This window comes from Dendrobates tinctorius, unplaced genomic scaffold (genome assembly GCF_039654945.1).
Source record: "Dendrobates tinctorius isolate UK_male_01 unplaced genomic scaffold, ASM3965494v1 ptg000035l, whole genome shotgun sequence".
Taxonomy (NCBI): Eukaryota; Metazoa; Chordata; class Amphibia; order Anura; family Dendrobatidae; genus Dendrobates; species Dendrobates tinctorius.
Genome location: NW_027361703.1, coordinates 17202796 through 17221130, shown reverse-complemented (window position 1 = coordinate 17221130; position 18335 = coordinate 17202796). Strand labels below are relative to the sequence as shown.

The following is an 18335-nucleotide window of genomic DNA, read 5'->3' as shown; positions in this document are numbered from 1 at the left end:
GGAGGTGGAAAAATTGACATGTTGATGTTGGACATTCAGCAGCTGCAAATGGAGTAATTGGAGAAGTCTGCGGAAGAGGAGGACAAAAGCAAGCCATTTTTCTGGCAACCTACGTGTCAGCAGGGGAGGGTGGGACAAAATCCTTTCAAAACCCATGCATGGTTCATTTTAATGAAGGTTAGATCATCAACATTTTGGGTCGACAGACGGGTTCTTTTTTCTGTCAGGACTGATCCAGCAGCACTGAAGACTCGTTCAGATAACACACTAGAAGCAGGGCAAGCGAGCTCCTGTAAGGCATATTGTGGCAATTCAGGCCAGGTGACAAGTTTACTGGCCCAATAGTCAAACGGGAATGACCGGTGAGGGAGAACATCGATATGGGAGGAAAAGTAGCTTATTACCATAGTTGACAACTGCTGTCTCCTGTCACTTTCGATCGATGCAGTATTACCAGTCGTGTGAGCGGTACTTGAGAAATCAGTCCACAACATGGTCATGAAACCCCTGTGTCCAATGCCACTTCGGCTGTGTGCACCACGAACACCTCTTTCATGTTGCCACCTACGGCTCGTTGGAAAAACATCACTGCCGCTGTGTGCTGGGAATGCCTCAAACAAACGGTTTACCAGAGTTGCTTGTTTGTTAGCCAATATTAGCTCTAGGTTCTCCTGTGGCATGATGTTTTGGAATTTGCCTTTATAGCGTGGATCCAGGATGCTGGCTAACCAGTAGTCGTCATCGTACATCATTTTGGCAATGCGGGGGTCCCTTTTTAGGATCTGCAAGGCATAATCAGACATGTGGGCCAATGTTCCAGGTGTCAATGATGCACTGCGAGTGCTAGGTGGAGGAGCACTTTCTGGCAAATCCACATCCCTCCAGTCACGCACAAACCCTGTACCTGACCTTGCCACGCCAACATTTTTTCTTGCCCCCTGAGAAGCATCCTCCTCCCCAAAATAATCATCCCCATCATCCTCCTCCTCTTCCTCTTCTTCCTCCACCTCGTCCACGAGACTTCCCTGACCAGAAAATGGATGACTGTCAACAAGGCTTCCATCCTCCTCTTCCTCCTCGGCTGCAGACGCCTGCTCCTTAATGTGCATCAAAGTTTGCATGAGCAGATGCATAAATGGGATGCTCATGCTTATGATGGCGTCGTTTGCGCTTACCTGCCGTGTGCATTGCTCAAAACACTGAAGGACTTTACAGAGGTCTTTCAGCTTCGACCACTGCACACCAGACAACTCCATGTCTGCCTGCAAACTGCCTGCCCCCGTATCCTCCCACAAATGAATTACAGCCTGCCTCTGTTCGCACAGCCTTTGAACCATGTGCAGGGTGGAGTTCCACCTTGTTGCAACGTCGATAATTAGGCGGTGCTTGGGAAGGTGGAGCAATCGCTGCAGCTTCTGCATACGACTGGAGTGTACGGGCGACCGGCGGATGTGCGAGCACAGTCTTCACACCTTATGGAGCAGGGGTGTTAACTCCAGATAATTATTGAGGAAGCACTGCACCACCAGGTTCAAGGTGTGATCCAGGCAAGGTATGTGTCTGAGTTTTGAAAGGGCTATGACTGCCACAAAATTCCGTCCGTTATCACTAACTACCTTGCCTGCCTCAAGATGTAGACTGCCCAGCCATGACTGTTTGCCACTGCAAGTAGTCGGCCAGTACCTCCGCGGTGTGTCTGTTGTCTCCCAAACACATCATCTTCAACACAGCCTGCTGATGCTTACCACTAGCTGTTCGATAGTGGGACACCTCGTGTGCAACGCTGGCAGCTGCGGATGGAGTGCTCGTGTGACTGCGCTCTGTGGACGAGCTTTTGCTTCGGGAGGAGGAGGAGGGTCGAACGCCTACAGCCAACTGTTTCCTATACCATGGGCTAGGCAGCACTGTCCCACCGCCGCTGTCCCCTGTGGATCCTGCATCCACCACATTAAGGCCTCTTTCACACATCAGGTGTTCGCCGTCAGGCGCGATCCAGCGCTTTTGACAAAAACCGGATCTGGCGAAATGCAGTGCCGGATCCGGTTTCCCCCCATTGACTTGCATTTGCGCCGGATCGCGCCGGATGGCCATGCGTTTCATCCGGTTTTCGCCAGATCCGGCAATGTGTCTCAATCCGGCATCTGGAAAAAACGGCTACTGTAACGTTTTTTGTCTCCGGCGAAAAAGCCGGACACGCCGGATCCGGCGCGTCCGGCTTTTTCACACAATGAAAGCCTATGAGCGCCGCAATGCGCCAGATCCGTTTTTTTTTGTCTGAGCATGCTCAGTAGCTCTGCCCACAAGACACATATATAAAAGCAAGACAGTGGGACCCTCAGCCACACCCAACATGCCACCCAAGACAGGAACCAGGCGCAGGAGAAGGCAGGAGACCACTGCAGCACCATCAGCACCACCACCACGCCTAATGGAGCAGCAAATGGAACATGCTGAGGAGAGGAGTCCAGCAGCAGATGAGAGACGGTAATTATCAAATCCCCCATTCCTCCAAACTAGGGCCATGGAATATCAAGATATTCATTGGCCCTTTGTTTCTCTTTATTCAACAGCCGCCCAAGAGATGCAGCAGCAGCAGCACTGGCAGCACTGGCAGCAGCTGTAACACCACCCACAGGCATGGAGTCTGGCCAGCAGGAAGACAGCACATCTTCTTCTGGGAGCCCTCCCTCTCATCGTCAGCGTTTGACGGTAAGTTTTTATTTCCAAAATCCATCATCTCTGTAATATATGTCTATTCATTGCCTTTTATTTCAAAACAGGAATCACAAGATGAAGAGGAGCTCCCAGAAGAAGGAAGGGGTGGACAGACACCTGGAGTGGGCTCACAATTGGTAAGTTTTTGGCATCAAATGCAGAAACACAACATCACACTACACACAACACATAGAAAACAATGTTCTGCAGACCACACACAGCAAACAAATGCCTACATCCAAAGACATAACATTTTTTGTTTTCTTCTTTAGTCTTCCCAATCTGGTGCTCGGCCAAGAGGTCCTCGCAGTGCCTCCCAGGGTCGTCGGCGACAGCAACGCGGCGGTCACCAGCGTGTAAGTATAAATATTTTTGCTTTGTTTTTTTGCACTTTTTATTTCATTTCTTTTGTGGAGGCTAATTATGTTATTTTTGTCTTTTTTCTTTAACAGCCTTCACAGCGTGCTCCCGACTCTGACGGTGAGGATGGAGGAATCGATGTGGACCACCTCATCGATCTCGTCAGAGAAAGGGAGCCGCTCTGGAATATGGCTGACCGCCGCCACGCTGACCTGATCGTTACCTGACGACTCTGGGAGGAAATCTGTTCGCTCCTTGTGGACCGCTGGGAGGACCTCGATGCTCGGGCCCAGATTAAAGAGCGTAAGTATATACAGTACCGGTTGCTTGATGTAAACCAGTGTTTCCCGAACAACAGTCCTCGTGGTCCCCACGGATCATGTGTTCAGGATTTCTATTTACTATGGAAATCTTGAAAACATGACCCCTGGGGACCATGAGGACTGGAGTTTGGGAAACACTGATGTTGTATACTAACCACTCCTTTCTCGTTTCAGGGGACAGAATTGTGAAGCGGTGGCGGTCTGTGAGGGATCGTTTCAAGAAGGAGTTCAATAAAGAGATGCGGGCCCCGAGTGGATCTGGAGGATGCAGGAGCAAGTACAAGTACGCACAAGCCCTGTCGTTCCTCCGGGATACAATGGTCACCAGAAGGTAAATATTACACACCACATGTGAAAAAAAAAATGTTTAGATGTAACAATTTTTTTTCAGCCAGGGCCATGCCATGTCACTTTTTTAATTGTTTTTTTTTCTCTTTATTCCACAGCAGGTGAGCAGCACTCGGGAGCCTGCACGGTTGGACCCTTCTGAGGCGATCCCTGAGGAGACCGGCACCGAGGGACACTTCGACCGCCCCGGTACATCTGCACCTTCACAGCCTTCCCACACATTCGACCCCTCTGTCCCATCCACCAGCACAGGAGCATCGTGGCCGCCTACATTACATGAAGCTGTTGGTGAGGAGATCGCTTTCCCTTTACCCCACCCTTCTGCCCCTGCCACCTCTAGTACACCTGCGGGTACTGGGCGGCAGCGGCAGAGGGGTCAAGAAAAGACTTATGCGCCAGAGTTCTTGCATCTGAATGCATATTTCCAGAACTGTCTAAAAGTCTTGTCAGAGCAAATCTCCGCAGGCTTTCAGCAGATCAACTCCAGCATTCTGGAGGTGAAGACACTTCTGCAAACCATGCATTCAGAAGCAAGATCTTCGCCAAACCACACCTTTTTCAGGTCTGTTGTGGAGCGCATGGGAACGCTATCTCCTACCCAGCAGATGCATGTAATGCATTCATGCCAAGGTGCTCTCCAGCACGTTACCTCCCAACCTCCTCTTCCCACCCCAGTAGTTCCTCCACCTGCACCCCCTCCAGCCACTTTCCATCCTCCCCCTCCTATTACATACCATCCACCTCCCCAGTACCAGCAACCTCCCCAGTACCAGCAACCTCCCCAGTACTAGCAACCTCCCCAGTACCAGACATCTCCCCACTTCCAGCAACCTGCCCCATACCAAACTCCTTCCCCATACAACTTGCCATCAACATCATCTGCTCCTACAGTCCCTGCCCAACCCTCCACTCCACCGCCCACCACCTCTTCTGCCTCCCACATGTCCACCCATTCTGTAGCTTTTTCCACACCTTCACCTCTAACTGTTCCTTCCCCACCACGATCCCAGTCCTCTCTCCACACTCCCAGTGTCGAAGTGTCCCGCAGCCCCTCCAGCAGTATTTCCACCCCACACTACACAGATTTATAATATGTGTGTATTTTAATAAAAATGACCAGTTTTATGGTTTCAAAGCTTTATTAAAAAAGTTTATTAAAATTTAAAAACAGTTTACTAAAAAAAACATTTTTCAATAAAAGTTAAATTATTTTACACTGGTTGTCTGTCATTTCTTTCTGCGGCCAAAAAGGTTAAATACAGGGTATTTAAAAGGTAAAATGGTATTCAAAACTAGGTATATAACTGTGGGTAAATTTTAGCTTTTTGCCACAGTTGTGTTCCTGGTTGTGTTTGAAGCAAAGTATTTCACCTAAAAAGTTGTGTTTATTGTTGGTGATTTCCTAACAATGTACACAACTTTTGTTAAAAGGTGAAATATTTTGCATAAAACACAACCAGGTACACACCTGTGGCCTAAAGCTAAAAATAGTAAGACCATGACAAGATAGCCAACTTTGGTTGGCAAAGGTATATACTGTTGGTACAGAAGATACACAAGTTTGGTTAAGGGCACAAATCTTTCACACTCTGTCATCCTGCCAGTGTACTCTGCCTTGAGGTGACATAAAGTATAGTGCAAAATTGTCCCTCATTACTGAAACCGTCACAGAACTTCTAGTGGTAATGTCATGGTAATCTTGCAAGGTGGTTTCTTCAGAGGTGTCCTCAATGGAAATGGGTTCCTTGCAGATAACAAAATTGTGGAGTACCACGCAAGCTTTGATCACCTCGTCCATAGTTTCTGTCTTGAGGTTGATCGCAGTCAATAGGACCCGCCATTTGGCTGTCAGAATACCAAAGGTACATTCAACCATTCTTCTTGCTCTTGTGAGGCGGTAATTAAAAATGCGTTTTGTTCTTGACAATCCTCTGCTACCGTACGGTTTCAAAAGGTGTTCTGACAGCTGGAAGGCTTCATCCCCTACACAGACAAATGGCATAGGTGGACCAGATGTTTGCGGCAGCGGTCAAGGGGGTGGGAACTGGAAGGTGTTTCCATACAGTTTACGCCCCATGGCAGACAGTTTGAAAACTTGAGAGTCATTGGAGCGGCCATAGGCCCCAATATCAACAGCAATAAATTTGTATTCCGCGCCAGCGATGGCCATGAGGACAATTGAAAAATATTTCTTGTAATTGAAATATTCCGATCCCGATCCGGCTGGCTTTACAATGCGGATATGTTTCCCGTCCACAGCGCCCAAGCAGTTGGGAAACTGACATATCTGTTGAAACTTTTCTGAAATTTCAATCCACCTCTCTGTTGTGGGCTCTGGTAAAAACTCTTCAGCTAAGGAGTCCCACAGTGCACGGCATGTGTACCTCACTATTCCAGATATGGTGGAAATCCCGAGTCTGTACTGGAAATGCAGTGACGAAAGGGATTCTCCAGTTGCAAGAAATCTGTGGGGAATTAAAAAACAATCAATTAGTTTTAAATCACAGCATTACATACCAAAACTCAGCTATAACACTTGGAGATACAAACTACCACCAACAAGATTGCAGTGAAAGTGTGCTCTGATGCGAGCATATCCAATAAATGTGGCTTACCTTAAAGTCACCATCAGACGCTCTGCGGGTGAAACAGAGAAGCGGCAATAGGTGTCTGCTTTTCTTATGAGGTGTGCAATGCGCTCCACCAAGTAATCAAAATTCTCCATTTTCATCCGAACATATCCAAAAAATTTATCCGGGTTTCGTCGAAGGTCCATGCAGAGTGTAGAATAGACCCCACGCGTCATTCTCTTGGCTGTGATGGGGTGGATCCACAAACGTCATCTACGATGCCTGATGCACTGCTGTCTCGCTCTCTCCTTCTCCAGAACAATCACCCTCAAACGATTCGCCTCCGCTGTAAAATCCGCCAAATTCTTCAAAATATTTCCAATGACAACATCCATCTTCGCCAGTAACTTGCTCTTCTCTCCAACCTGCACTTTCTCCTCTACAACCTGTCAAAGAAGGGCTGTAGGAACACGCTATATATAGTTTTCCAGTAGCCAATCCCGTTCGGAAGGCCACAAGGGGTGTTTTTAAAAACCGGATCCGGTGTAATCCGTCGCAAAACGGATCGAAAAACGGATGAACCGGATGAGACGGATCCGGTTTTGTCTGTCAAGAACAAGACGGATCCGGCAGAAAAACGGATCTGTCACATCCGGTTTTATGAAATATTTGCCGGATCCAGCGCTCCAGCACGACGCCGGATCGCGCCTGACGCCGAAAACCTGATGTGTGAAAGTAGCCTTACCCAGTGCGCAGTGATGGACACGTAACGGCCCTGGCCATGCCTACTGGACCATGCATCTGTTGTGAGGTGCACCTTTCCACTTACTGATTGTTTGAGTGCATGGACAATGCGGTCTTTCACATGCACGTGGAGGGCTGGGATGGCTTTTCGCGAAAAGAAGTGCCGACTGGGTAGGTCATAGCGTGGTACTGCGTAGGCCATGAGCTCGCGGAAAGCTTTGCTTTCAACCAACCGGTAGGGCATCATCTCTAACGATATTAGTTTGGCAATGTGGGCGTTCAAAGCCAGTGTGCGTGGATGAGAGGATGAGTACTTTCTTGTCCTACTCAGAGTCTCTGGTAGGGTGAGCTGGACTTGAGAGCTGCATATGGTGGAACTAGCGGTGGACATGGCGGACTGAGAGAGGGTTGGTGATGGTGATGGTGTTGGTGGTGTTGCTGATGGCCTAGATTCAGTCTTTTGTAGCAATAACATTGCGATTCCATGACTGCTTTGCCCTTGTGACGACACCTCGACATTTGCTGCTGGTGGTGTGCTAACCGGTGGGCTTACAGTGGGGGAAGCGATGTAGCGTTGCTGACTGCCTTCATTCGGAGCAGGTGCACATGTGGTACGTGAGGTTTGGTAGTCCGTCCATGCTTGCAATTGCATGGTGGTTAAATGTCTAAGCATTCAACTGGTATTCAAATTTCTCAGATTTTTCCCTCGGCTAAAGGTCTTTGCGCACTTCTTACAGAGAACTTTTGCCTGATCATTAGGATTTTGTTCAAAAAAGTGCCACACTGCACTCTTCCTACTATTGAAGACATTTTGAGACCTTGCACGCTGTGCAATTTGACCGTCTGGCCAAGCTGTCCTGCAACTCTTTTGTTTTTTGTAACAAGTTTTTGGACTGCTACGGTCCTGCCAGATAACAGCTGTTGCGATGTCGTTGCCTGCTGCGGATCCTCCTCCTCCTCTTCTGAGCTATTGGCAGTGGCACCCTCTTCCCCCAATGGATGCCAATCTGGGTCATTCATCACCTCCTCTTCAATTTCATGTGCACCTTCCTCTGTGTCACCGTGTAAGGTGGTATAGTATGCGGGAAGGGGCACCTGAGTATCATCAGGGTCTGATTCTGCCTCAGTACTCTGCGAGGACAATGTAGTGCTCTGAGTGAATGTACCAGCAGAAAAATCTAGCAGTGGCTGTGCATCAGTGCACTCCATGTCAGATTCATCTTGGACTGGGGAATTCACGATTTGACTTGCTAACCCAGGCATGGTATGTGAAAAGAGCTCCATGGAGTAATCGGTAGTGTGGCCTGGCCACATCCTTCACTTTTGGTAGGGGTGAAGGACACAAGGAAAGGTGTTGTTCCTGACCAGGAGCCTCCAATGACAACTCAGTGCTTTTATTTTATGAAACTTCAGAAGAGGAGGCGAGAGAGCTGGAGGCTGTGTCAGCAATGCAAGCCAAAACTTGTTCCTGAAGCTCCGGCTTTAAAAGTGGTTTACCTACTCCCAGAAAAGAGAGCCTTCGAGGCCTTGTGGAGCCAGACGATGACGCAGGTTCAACACCTCCTGCCTTAAGTGCTATTGTGCTTTTGCCACTACCAACAGATGCAACACCACCACCACCACCATCGGGACCCGCTGTCAACCCCCGCCCACTTCCATGGCGTCTTCCACCATACTTGCTCATTTTTGTGAAAATATACTCAAAATACCACCAGCTATATGGTACTGTAAAACAAGGTAGAAGGTGTGTCTACTATTGGTGAGAATTTGAATCTCACTATAGATTTGAGGACGCAGAACTATTGTCTCTGGCCCAGTAGCGATTACACCTCAATGTAACAGGCTGAAATTGGATGGTGTATGACAAGGTGTAGGGTGTCTATAGGATTGGTGAGAATTTGAATCTCACTATATATTTGAGGACACAGAACTATTGTCTCAGGCCCAGTAGAGATTACACCTCAATTTTAACAGTCTGAAATTGGATGGTGAATGACAAGGTGGAGGGTGTCTATAGAATTGGTGAGATTTTGAATCTCACTATAGATTTGAGGACGCAGAACTATTGTCTCTGGCCCAAGAGAGATTACACCTCAATGTAACAGACTGAAATTGGATGGTGTATGACAAGGTGTAGGGTGTCTATAGGATTGGTGAGATTTTGAATCTCACTATAGATTTGAGGACGCAGAACTATTGCCTCTGGCCCAAGAGAGATTACACCTTAATGTAACAGACTGAAATTGGATGGTGTATGACAAGGTGGAGGGTGTCTATAGGACTGGTAAGAATTTGGATCTCACTAGAGATTTGAGGACGCAGAACTATTGTCTCTGGCCCAAGAGAGATTACACCTCAATGTAACAGGCTGAAATTGGATGGTGTATGACAAGGTGGAGGGTGTCTATAGGATTGGTGAGATTTTGGATGTCACTAGAGATTTGAGGACACTGACAATGATGCTCTCAGTCCAAGTATGGATGCAGGCAGCCTAATAAGCAGGACTGCTGCACAGTGCACACACAAAAGGGTGGAAAAATGAACCCTTGGTAACTGTGCAGAAAAGAGGAAGAAAAGTATTTTTGCTTTTAAAAAAGCAGTTTGCACAGCAGTGTGCAAACAGCAATGCAGCTATCAGGGAGCCTTATAAGGCAGCCTAATAACCAACAGAGCTGATGCACAAAAATAGAGCCTCCCCTGTCACTGCACACAAGGTGTTGTGTTGTAAGTGGAAATCGCTAACAGCAGAAGCAGTTTTTTGGTTCTTCTTCCCTGCCTAACGCTCTCCCTTATTCAGAATCATCAGCTGCAACCACTCCCGAATGCTAATATCGGCAGATGTAAGATGGCGGTCGGTGTGCACGCCCTTTTATAGCCCCTGTGATGCCACACAAAGCAAGCCAATCACTTGCATGCCCTTCTCAAAGATGGTGGTGACCGATGCCTATGTCATCGCGTTGCCCACAGTGTGCGTCCTCCATCATTAGCTGAAAAAGGGCGATGGAAGTATCTTTTGAAACGTGACTTTGGCGCTCTGGTCGCCGACCTCGTGGCCGACCTCACGCTATGGTCGGGTTTCGTTTCATGAAACCCGACTTTAGCGAAAGTCGGCAACTTTTGAATATGACCGACCTGTTTCGCTCAACTCTAGTCTGGGGACCTGAGTAAAAGGCTGAAATGGATGGGAAAGTGATGAAACAGAATGGGAAGAGCCTGGAGAATACAATATGCCTGCATGCATTTCTGTCTCACATATGGTTTCTGGGAATAAGTTTGTCGCAGTATTACGCCACTTTTACAGATACACAAGAACAACTACCAAACCTAGATTTCTATTGAATATGTATCCCCTATCTCAGTCACAATGTGGGACAACCTGTCACAAGGGCTTCCAATGACAAATATTAGTTTGGTAGGACCACTCTACATTCAAGATTTGTCCACTGCACAATGTGCATAGGGTTTATAAAAATTAGCCCTATGGACTGAGTCATGGTTGACGCAGGTAGCCACCATCCCAAAGGCCTCCAATCACAAATAGTAGTTAGGCTGGAGTAGGAATATTGTCCTGGTTTGTCCACTGCACAATGTGCATAGGGTTTGTAAAAATTAGCCCTATGGGTTGAGTCATGGTTGACGAAGGAAGGAAACGAGTTTTTATGGGAAAGGGTTGATGTTAACAGCAGTAGAATAAATCAGCATTTTTGGTGAATTTAGGTTGGCTTGCTGTCATCTGGAGGGATTGCAAACTGTGGAGATATCCAGTCCTTGTTGAATTTAGTCAGAGTAAGTCTGTCTCCATTTTCCGTAGAGAGGCGTGTGCGCTTATCAGTGATGATTGACCCAGTGGAACTGAAAACACGCTCTGACATCACACTAGCAGCCAAGCAGGCCAGCACCTCCAAGGCGTATAAGGAGAGGTCGGGTCAAGTGATCAGCAAGGACACCCAATAATTAAAGGGAACTGAAGCGTCAGAAAGGACACACGTATGGTCACTTAAGTACCCCTTGACCATGTTCTGCAACTTGTCCCTCCTTGACTTTGTTAAAGGCACAGATAACCCTTGCTGTTGTGCTGGTTTATTGAAAATTGCCCAATTTGTACACATTTTCCCCCCACCTCTGTTGGACATGGTGTTCGTGTCTCTCTCCATTATCCCTTCGTGTTGAAAACAGCCGCTACCTCTGCCACCAGCGTTGTCTGAGGGTGATGTTTTCAGCAACTGATCTACAACGGCCCTCTTGAACAATTCCATTGTAAAACTCTTTGGTGACTGCAAAAGGAGAGAAGGAAATTTCTCCTTGTACCGTGGATTGAGAAAGGAGGACAACCAGTATTGGATGTAGGATAAAATGTGTATCATGCGAGGGTCTTGCAACAGACACTTACACAAGTACTGTGCCATGTGAGCCAAACTGCAAAAAGGCAAAATGTTCTGTGTCTACAAGAGTAGGAACAGTACCCATCCTCTCTTCACGCTGACTCACCTCCTCCTCCACCTACACCTCGTCCTTTCCAGCCCATTCAGGCTGCAGAGACATGAAACTTGGATTGTGTGTCCCCTGTGTAGCATTAGGAGTCCCCTCGGTAGCACAGAAAGTCCTCTCCCTTCTCATCTTCCTCCTCATCACCCAATGTTGCCTCAGAATATTGGCTGGGCTGGGTAGTATCACCCATTGTGAAATCTGGCTCCATACCAACATGCTGGGCATGCAAAGTTTCCTCTTTGATTATGCAGTGATTGTTTCAAGAGACACAGCAGTGGGATAGTTACGCTGTTACTAGCCTGATCACCGCTCACGAGGTTGGTGCAGTACGCAAAGTTCTCTAGAACCTCTCAAATGTCAGCGATCCACACCCATTTGACAGTTGTTATGTGTGGTGGCTGACTCTCAGTCTGATGGGCATGCTAAAGCTGGTATTCAGCTACTGCCCTCTGCCGCTCACTAATCCTCGCCAACATATGATAGGTTAAGTTCCACTGCGTGGGCATGTCGCAAATGAGTTGGTGACTTGGCAAATTCAAGCGCTTTTGCAGGGCTGTAAGACCATCAAAAGCAGTAGAGGAATGGTGGAAATGGGCACTCATACGGCGCACCTTCTCAAGTAGGTACAGCAAGGCAGGGTAACTTTTCAGAAATTACTGAACAACTAGGTTCAGCACGTGAGCCAAGCATGGCACGTGTACCAGCTTGCCGACCTTTATTATTATTTCTTTATATAGCGCCATTAATTCCATGGTGCTGTACATGAGAAACGGGATTACATACAAAGTTATAGATATCATTAACAGTAAACAAATTTACAATGACAGACTGATACAGAGGGGAGAGGACCCTGTCCTTGCAGACTTACATTCTACGGGATAGTGGGGAAGAGACAGAATGTCGGGGGTGCAGCAGCTCAGGCGATGGTGAGGCGGCAGAATGGTTATTGCAGGCTGTAAGCTTTCCTGAAAAGATGGGTTTTCAGATTCCGTTTGAAGGATCCGAGGGTGGTGGATAATTGGACATGTTGAGGCATGGAATTCCAGAGGATAGGGGATATTCGGGAGAAATCTTGGAGGAGGTTGTGTGAGGAACGAATAAGTGTGGAGGAGAGTAGGAGGTCTTGGGAGGATCGAAGATTATGTGAGGGAAGATATTGGGAGATTAGTTCAGAGATATAGGGAGGGGAGAGGTTGTGGATGGCTTTGTAGGTCAGTGTTAGTAGTTTGAACTGGATTCGTTGGTGAATTGGGAGCCAATGGAGGGATTTGTAGAGGGGAGAGACAGGGGAGTAGCGAGGAGAGAGAAGGGTTAGTCGGGCAGCAGAATTGAGGACAGACTGGAGTCATGCTAGAGAGTTAGCGGGGAGGCCACAGAGGAGAGTGCTGCAGTAGTCAAGGTGGGAGATGATGAGGGCATGTTCAAGAGTTTTAGTAGATTTAAGGCTGAGGAAGGGATGGATTCTGGAAATATTTTTGAGTTGGAGGTGGCAAGAGTTTGGATGTGTGGTTTGAAGGACAGGGTAGAGTCGAGAGTAAAGGGCATGTCACACTAAGCGATATCGCTAGCAATATCGCTATAACTAGTGACGTTATAGCGATATTGCTAGCGATATCGCTATGTCTGATACTTACCTACGACCGGCTCCCCCGCTGGTTATCGCTGATCGCGCGAGAACGTCCTGGACCGTTTCTCGTCGTCAGCTTCCTGCGGCGCTTCCTGCTGTGACGACGAGCGACGCGTGGAGCCGGGCGGGAGGACGTCAGGATCGCCTAGTGTGACAGGTAAGTAGCTGGTGAGATCTGCCTGTGTGGCAGCTCACTAGCGACCACTTAGCGATGTACCAGCGATCCTGACCGCGTCATATCGCTGGTCGGGATCGCTGGCACATCGCTAAGTGTGACAGTACCTTAAGTGTGGGAAAGATAGGGGTGAGGATTAAAGGGATTAGAGGGATGTATGAGGCAGGGGGGGGCAGGATTGGGGGATATGTCACCAGCAGTTAGAAGAATCAGAGAAAGGGAAAGCAGGTGGATGAAGGAGAGTGATCGTCTTGTATTGTATTTTAGTAGGAGAGGTCTAAAGTTAAGGAGTATGTCTGCAGATAAAGCGAGGTGGGGGGTAAGAGAGAGGGGGAGATAACTATTTGGTTCAAGGGTGCAGGGGTTTGGGGATAGCGAAGGAGAGTGACGAATAGTGGAGCAAAAACGATGGTGGCAAATGTGAGCATGGTTAAAGAGCAGGGTAAAAAAAAAAAAAGCAAAAAAGCAAGTAAAGTAAGAAAGCAGTGGTTAGTCTTACCGATTTCTGGACTATTTCAGGTATATTTCTCATGTATCACTTTAAAGATGTCACTTAAAATGATGTCAAATCTGACCAACGTCATATCTGACCTGCTCTGTTCAACTTATACCATTCAAATGTGCATGAAATGAAGCCAGGTGAGGGAGAGAGGGAGGAGGAGGGGGTTGGAGGAGGTTCACAGCAGGGAGCAATTAACAGATTGCAGTTAATAGGACATTTGACTAGCATCAAAGTTGAAGAAAGAGGTAGGATAAGGTGGAAGGATAAGACTAGGTGTGAGGAACATGAAATTAAAGTCAGGGGAAAAAACAGAGGGTGAGGAATACATGAGGGTTCAGGGGTTCAGTGGGTATTCTGGATTAAGCGGGGTTCAGCAGACGTATCAATTGCCTTTAAAGCCGCCATCAGGTTACACCCATTATCACAGATGACCAGATGGGGTTGGAGGTACAGCGGGGAGAGCCACTGATCGGTCAGTTTTAAAGCTTGCCATAGCTCTGATAATGTTTGGACTACTACTTTGAATAGGGCACTAAACACCTTTTTAAGTGGACTAATGTGGACAGCAGAAGGCAGGCTGTGACCACAAAAACAGCGGGGAAAATGGCCTGGTGCATGCTTGGTAGCAAGCAGTAGGAAATGTTTGGACTACTGCTTTGTGTAGGGCAATAACCCCCAAAACAGGGGGGAAAATAGACCCATGCTTTAAAAAGAAGGCAGCAAAAATGCTAGCACTCTGTGTGCTGGAAAAATATTGCTTTGCAGTTTTAAGATGGACACTGGAAGAACACTTTATCCTCTCCCTACCTAATACACAATCTCTCCCTCACTGTACTCTGACTATGAAAAGGGCCTAAAGACTCTCCCTAGCAGCTGAGCGATCTCTCCCTATGCTTGTAGATGCAATGTGCGCAAAATGGCAGCGGCAGGGCTTAAATAGACCCTATGATGTTGGGCGGCCAGCCAATCACAGTAATGCCACAACCAAGATGTCTGCGGCATTACTGTGATTGGTTAAGCTCAGCATGTTTAGTGGCTGCAAAGGGGGCAGGACATCTGAATATAACGAGGCGAGTACACAAATACTCGCAATGTAACAAGCAACCCGAATACCGTACTATCCGTGCGAATAGCGAATAGTAACGAATATAATCACTCATTACTAGTGTTGAGCATTCCGATACCGCAAGTATCGGGTATCGGCCGATACTTGCTGTATCGGAATTCCGATACCGACTTCCGATATTTTTTCAATATCGGAATTCGGCATCGGAATCGAAGTTCAGTTGATTGACAGCCTGACGTCATCATGATGCGCGGTGTGTGCGCATCATGATGCGCCGTCATTTCGGGCCTTCCGGGGGTCTCTGCCGGCCTGCCGGGGGGCTGTGCCGGCCTGCCGGGGGGCTGTGTGGACTGCCCGGGGTCTGTACCGGCCTGCCGGGGGGCTGTGCCGGCCTGCCGGTGGTCTGTGCACCCTGTGGGGGTCTGTACCGGCCTGCCGGGGGGCTGTGCCGGCCTGCCGGTGGTCTGTGCACCCTGTGGGGGTCTGTACCGGCCTGCCGGGGGGCTGTGCCGGCCTGCCGGGGGGCTGTGCTGATGTCCGGGGGTCTGTGCAAGCATCGTCCGATGGGACTACAAGTCCCATCTGACGATGCCTGCTACCATGACAGTGATTGACACATTAGCCAATGATGGGACAGTAGTAGTCCCATCATCCGGCTAATGTGTTAAATGTTAAAAAAAAAAAATACTACATACATACTACATGCATGCTACATACATACTACATGCTACATACATACTACATATATACTACATACATACTACATACATGCTACATACATGCTACATACATGCTGCATGCTACATACATACTACATACATACTACATGCATGCTACATGCATGCTACATACATACTACATGCATGCTACATACATACTACATGCATGCTACATACATACTACATGCTACATACATACCACATACATACTACATACATGCTACATACATACTACATATATACTACATGCATGCTACATACATACTACATATATACTACATGCATGCTACATACATACTGCATGCTACATACATACCACATACATACTACATACATACTACATGCTACATACATACCACATATATACTACATACATACAATACATTCATACAATACATACATAGACATACAGTACATATAACATAGAGTAACATACTTACCAATACTTGTCACATTGTTCCCCGAAGCCATTGTCTTTTCCGGAATAAATATTAACATAACAAACCACAAAAATACTCACCCACGATCCGAAGCAGTCCACGAGTGTGTCCCACGACGATCTTGGGTAGAGAACTGCAGCATCAGATGATGCTGCCGTTCTCTACGGGCTGCAGGAATCCAATGACGGAAGGTAGGTATCCTTCCGCACTGTATTCCTCCGCCACTTAAAAAAAAAAAAGTCCCTAGTCTCACTTTATGCCATTGCTGCGTGGGAATTTCCCACACAGCAATGGCATAAAGTGAGACTAGGGACTTTTTTTTTTTTAAGTGGCGGAGGAATACAGTGCGGAAGGATACCTACCCTCCGTCATTGGATTCCTGCAGCCCGTAGAGAACGGCAGCATCAGCTGATGCTGCAGTTCTCTACCCAAGATCGTCGTGGGACACACTCGTGGACTGCTTCGGATCGTGGGTGAGTATTTTTGTGGTTTGTTATGTTAATATTTATTCCGGAAAAGACAATGGCTTCGGGGAACAATGTGACAAGTATTGGTAAGTATGTTACTCTATGTTATATGTACTGTATGTCTATGTATGTATTGTATGAATGTATTGTATGTATGTAGTATATATGTGGTATGTATGTAGCATGTAGTATGTATGTAGTATGTATGTAGCATGCATGTAGTATATATGTAGTATGTATGTAGCATGCATGTAGTATATATGTATGAATGTATGTAGCATGTAGTATGTATGTAGTATGTATGTGGTATGTATGTAGCATGTAGTATGTATGTAGTATGTATGTAGCATGCATGTAGTATGTATGTAGTATGTATGTAGTATATATGTAGTATGTATATAGCATGTAGTATGTATGTAGCATGCATGTAGTATATATGTAGTATATATGTAGCATGTAGCATGTATGTAGTATGTATGTGGTATGTATGTAGCATGTAGTATGTATGTAGCATGCATGTAGTATATACGTAGTATGTATGTAGCATGTAGTATGTATGTAGCATGCATGTAGTATATATGTAGTATGTATGTAGCATGTAGTATGTATGTAGCATGCATGTAGTATATATGTAGTATGTATGTAGCATGTAGTATGTATGTAGCATGCATGTAGTATATATGTAGTATGTAGCATGTAGTATGTATGTAGCATGCATGTAGTATATATGTAGTATGTAGCATGTAGTATGTATGTAGCATGCATGTAGCATGTACTATGTATGTAGCATGCATGTAGTATATATGTGTTATGTATGTAGCATGTAGCATGCATGTAGTATGTATGTAGTATGTATGTAGTATATATGTGGTATGTATGTAGCATGCAGTATGTATGTAGCATGCATGTAGTATATATGTAGTATGTATGTTGCATGTAGTATTTATGTAGTATGAATGTAGCATGTATGTAGCATGTATGTAGTATGTAGTATGAATGTAGCATGTATGTAGTATGTAGTATGAATGTAGCATGTATGTAGCATGTAATTTTTTTTTTTTTTTTTTACATTCAACACATTAGCCGGATGATAGGACTATTACTGTCCCATCATTGGCTAATGTGTCAATCACTGTCATGGTAGCAGGCATCGCCCGATGGGACTTGTAGTCCCATCGGACGATGCCTGCACAGACCCCCGAAGCCTGCACAGACCACCGGCAGGCCGGCACAGCCCCCCGGCAGGCCGGCACAGCCCCCCGGAGCCTGCACAGACCACCGGCAGGCCGGCACAGCCCCCCGGCAGGCCGGCACAGCCCCCCGGCAGGCCGGCACAGCCCACCGGAGCCTGCACAGACCACCGGCAGGCCGGCACAGCCCCCCGGCAGGCCGGCACAGACCACCGGAGCCTGCACAGACCCCCTGGCAGGCCGGCACAGCCCCCCGAAAGGCCCGTACAGACCCCAGAGAGGCTGTACAAGGGCAGGAAAGGGTTTTTCTTATTCCGATACCGGAAGTCCCATAGACTTGAATGGGACTTCCGGTATCGGAATCGGCGATACCGATACTTTTCTTAAAGATCGGCCGATACCATCCGATACGATACTTTGAAGTATCGGACGGTATCGCTCAACTCTACTCATTACTAGTCACAACCCTTTTAAAATTTCAACTACAGTACAATCATCAACAGAGAACTGTTAATATGCCATGATAAAGGTATATACATTTCTGTTATAACATTGTGCCTGTTCTTTACAGTGGTATAAGACAGTGATCACTTGTTGTAGG

The 18335-nt window shown here is 47.0% G+C and overlaps 1 protein-coding gene across 1 annotated transcript in view; it reads right to left on the bottom strand.

Moving 5' to 3' along the window:
* LOC141087819 (uncharacterized) overlaps positions 1 to 18335 on the bottom strand; it is a 198747-nt gene that overhangs the window by 78400 nt on the left and 102012 nt on the right. The gene's annotated exons all lie outside the window — the stretch shown is intronic.